Source organism: Physeter macrocephalus, chromosome 16 (genome assembly GCF_002837175.3).
Source record: "Physeter macrocephalus isolate SW-GA chromosome 16, ASM283717v5, whole genome shotgun sequence".
Lineage (NCBI taxonomy): Eukaryota > Metazoa > Chordata > Mammalia > Artiodactyla > Physeteridae > Physeter > Physeter macrocephalus.
The window spans coordinates 146,553-150,803 of NC_041229.1; the positions used below are offsets into that span (position 1 = coordinate 146,553).

General features: G+C 57.8%; 1 long non-coding RNA gene across 1 annotated transcript in view; it reads right to left on the minus strand.

Moving 5' to 3' along the window:
• The window catches only part of LOC114488054 (uncharacterized), a 14,085-nt gene extending 10,177 nt beyond the window's left edge, over positions 1-3,908 (minus strand). Inside the window, exons 1-2 of the long non-coding RNA XR_003683743.2 lie at positions 3,859-3,908; positions 226-390 (exon numbers count right to left, since the gene is read on the minus strand). This is a non-coding gene — a long non-coding RNA (uncharacterized lncRNA). The remainder of the gene's footprint in view (positions 1-225; positions 391-3,858) is intronic.
• Positions 3,909-4,251: the final 343 nt, after the last annotated feature.

Below are 4,251 nucleotides of genomic sequence, written 5' to 3' on the forward strand. Positions count from 1 at the left end.
CGCGTCCGGAGGCTGTGCTCCGCAAAGGGAGAGGCCACAGCAGAGGGAGGCCCGCATACCACAAAAAAAAAAAAAAAAAAGTAATCTCTGTTTTACAAAAAGAATGAAGGCTCAGAGCCTTCCAGCAATGGGCCTGAGGTCACAGCACGTCGGGTATAAAGGCAGATTTCGCTAAACCCGGGGATCAGGCATGTGGTTACTCGTTACAGAAAAATGATAACTTACATAAATGTTCATTTCCTTGTGTTGGTTCTCCTGCTATTTTCTCCCCCTCACTCCTCATTTCAGGCAGGGAATGTGACACTTTCCAGCTTCCCTTTCCATGACTCAGAGGCAGCCGTCCGAGGAGAGATGTGTGTTCACAGGCGTCGGGACCAAACGTCTGCTTCCCTAGAAATACAACAATTACAGTGAAGCATTGGGGTGCACGAGCTGGGAGAGCACATGGTCACCTTCCGTGCTGGGCCAAGAACAAGGAAGCGACAGTTACATTCACGTCCTCTAAGAGGATGTGGGGATGTCAGGTGAAGCGCTGCTCCTGTGGCCACAGAGGACATTTTCTATTCCGCCTCCATCTCCTGCAACCCCGGGAAGTGACCCCCACCCCGCATTTAGGGCAATGTAACCGTGGGTCACCCTGAAATGCTGAGGCCCCTCTGGTTCTGGTTCTCTGGGAGCCGCGGGGCTGAGCTGGGGAGGACCCCCTGCCTCGGAAGGGCCTGGACCACCAGATCCCAGCGTGGCCAGGGGCTCCTGGGGGCTGCAGCCCTGCAGGCGCCTGTGTGACCTTCAAGTCAAGTCTCCGCTGAGCAAGGTCGCTGAGGGCAGCACAGGGAGGTTCTCAAACTAGATGAAATGAGACAATAGAAATCATGTGTGTGGTCTCTGCCCCGAGCCTGGTACAGGCTCCCAAGCTCCTTGGGATTTCCTGGGTGACAGGAGCGTCTTTTGTTCTAATGAAGGGACTCTGGGTGGCTCCTGGTCACCAGAAAGACCGCGCCGTTTTCAGGAGCGTGGAATTTTCAGCTCCCCCGATCCTCCAGATCAGAGAGGCAGTGGCTGGGAACGGACTTAACAGTGGATCACCCCTACGCGAGGACGCCCCATAAACCCCCGGGTCGGGGCTGCTCGGATGGGGAAAGAAAGCCCACGCCTGGTGCAGAGCTGGGAGAGGGGGGCGTCCTGCGGGGGCGAAGCAGAAACTCGGGAGGGAGAGTGAGCTGCTGACTCGGGTGACGCGGGGCTCAGGGTAGAATCGCTTCCTAGTTGTCACTGTTCCCTCTGGGGCTTCAGTGACAGAGCAGAGGGGAGACGCCGGGTCCCCAGGCCCTGGAACCCACCCCCACCCCCCGGCGAGAGGCCCTTCTCCCCCTCACTGAGACATGGGGATGCCAGGACCCGGAGCCCCTGAACTCGGACTGGAGGCTCCTTCTCAAGAGAATGCCCCCCCTCCCCGGACGTCCCTGACATGCAGGTGGACCCCGTGGACCTGGACCATCTGACCTTCAGCACACGAGGTGCAGAGTCACAGGTCCATTTGCATACCAGGAAGCCAGAAACAGGAGGGCCAGCCCAGCTGGGGCCACAGTCTCTGACCCCCGACTCGAGACTGGGGCTCTTTCTACCGCTGATCCCTGGACTGCTTGTTGGGAGCCTGGAGAGATGAAGGCACTGGGCGCCTCGCCCCACCTTCCTGGCTCCCGCTCTGGGCCTCCTTCCTGGACAGACAGCCTCGCAGGCCCGATGCTGGCTGCTCCCAGGGGCGGGTGCTGCGTGTCAGGCAGTGAGCGAAGCTTCCAGCAGCCGGGGCTCCGACCCTCTTCCCTACAGCCAGACCCCGGCTCCCTGGAGGTACCAGGCTTCCTTACTTCCCCGAGAGCAGTGAGGAAAGGCAGGTGAACAGTAACCCCAGACCAAGTCACAGCCCAGCGACCTCTCCCCAACTCTGTTCTCCCGGTCTCAAGGGCCGTTTGCACTAAGGACACTAAGAGTAACCTCTCAGACAAGCACACTTCAGCTGCCCCGCGACAAAAAGTGCCATCCTGCACATTTGATCTCATTAGCAAAAGTCAAATGCACCAAAAGCATTAAAAGTATGATATTAGGCCCAATTATCATGTCACAGCAATTGGGGGAAGTTGTCAAGGGTTAATTTATTCATTAGCTCAGGGAGGATTTCAGCGGCTCCCTCACTATGTGTTGTTATACGAGATTTGTTACTTCTCCTCTTGTGGATTAAAAAACCTTGTTTCAGGTTTTCATTTGTCTGCAGTGCAGCAGCTGGAGTGCTGGCGAGGCTGGGTCCACCTCCTCCCTGGACTCTGTGTCGGGGACCAGCCAGGCTGTGGCTGAGCTGTGGGTGACGGGTGATGGGGTGAGGAAGGCTGGCACCTGCTCGGCTGCTGTGTGCCCACAGGTGTCATGGGTCCTTGGGGGGACTCTCAGCAGGCCCAGCGCACCCCCCAGGCTCACGGCTTTCACTGCCAGCCCTGAGGGGTGGGGTTCCACGGGGCTCAGGACATCTCAGAAGCACACAGCCGGCTCTGCAAGCAGCTGGCGCCGGCCATAGCTTCAGGCCGGTCTCTGCCCGGACAGAATGGTCATCCCAGGAGAGTGTGTTGGGCAAGTGAATGGAAATCTTCCTGACAAGCCCTTCACTGCAGGGAGGGGCTTCGCTGCCCCAGCTGTGCCCAGGTGGGGGTCTGGGTCTCCGAGGGTGGGCGCAGGGCCCCCTTCAGAGAGAGGCTTGGCCTGGAGCCCCTGCCCGTCCCTCACTGGACCCCGTTGCCCAGCCAGTGGACACCCATGAAATTGAGGTGAGGGGGTCAGGTGTTATTAGCCCCCCATTTCAGAGGAGAAAACCAGTGAAGAGACGGGAAGGCGTTGGTTGTTACAGAAGCCGGAACCCAGGGGTCCTAGAACCCGAGGCCCTCTATACCACACCCGAGACCAGAGCCTGGGTGACCAGCCGGGCCTGGGTCACACCTGGCCTGGAGCCAAAGGGCCCCTTGAGGACTCGGGGATAATGGGGAGAAACAGCTGTACAGCCCAAGGCTTTTTCACCCACGCCTTGCTGGTCAGTGACAACATACATCAAACTTCCCCTCCCTACGAGTCCATCAGACACAGCAAAGCCCATTTTACAGCAGACACTGAGCAGGGTGTGACCTTCTGTGGAAGGTGGCACTCGTGATGAAGAGCCACCAAAAGTCAGGCTTGGCAGGAGTCCTAGAGCAGCTGGCACGGGGAGATTTTGTGTGGACTTGCTTGGGATGTGAATCTCTCTGACAATCGTGAGCTGTGCCTGTTTCCTAAATCTCTGTCTGTTGGGAGACAAGGAAGCTCTAGCCTTGTCCTCACGCAGGGGACAAGTGGCCTCGGGGTGAGGTGAGCTCCAAAGGCCGCTGTTTAAAGGGCCGGCCACGGTTCTGTCCCTGCAGCCTCGGATCTGGGCCACACAGCCACTCTGGGGCCCCTGCTCCCCTGCTTCCTGGCACCGCTGGTCTGAGCAGGTGCAGCACATGGTCGGGGGCGGGGGCTTCTAGGTCTTCACCGCACGGCCCCAGGCTTAATCCTTGGATCCTTATAGAGACCCAGCTAATTCGAAATACGGTGACATTGGGAAAGAGCAGGGGAGGTGGCCTCCTTGTCCAGGTTCGCAAATCAGCTCCCTGTTACCCTCTTGGGCCTGCGGTTACTGTCCGGGGCTGTCACCTGCCGCTTTGCTGGCACAGACCCAGCCTCTCCTGCCTCCAGGGAGCTTCTCCCTGATGCCAAACTCCCTGAGCCTTTGGTGGGTCCGGGGAACCCTTGACGCCTTCCCCCTGCACCATGCGTCTCACCGATCTGCTTGCTCACCTTTTCTGCCTGGGGCTTCAGGAGCCCTGGTCTTGCTTCCCAAGACTGTGTCACCTAGAAAAGAAGAGAACCAAAAGAATGGCAAATAAATGTCACAGTTCATGGTAGGAAGTCGGCGGGGTGGGCAGGGGGGTAGGTGTTAGCCTTTTTTTTTTTCTCTCCCTCACAAATAACCTTGTCTTTACACAATGGCTTCTATCCATTTTGGGGGTTACTAACCTAACACTTAGTATGTGAGGTAGATCCTTTCTCCAGAAAACCAAAACCGAAAACATATTCACAAGAAGAATATTTTCCACACACTGTAAGCCTCCTTCATTAACCCATTCCGGGGGTGGGGCAGGGAGAAGAGACCTCCTCCGTGGGAAACTCCCAGCTCCGTCCGCCCTCCGC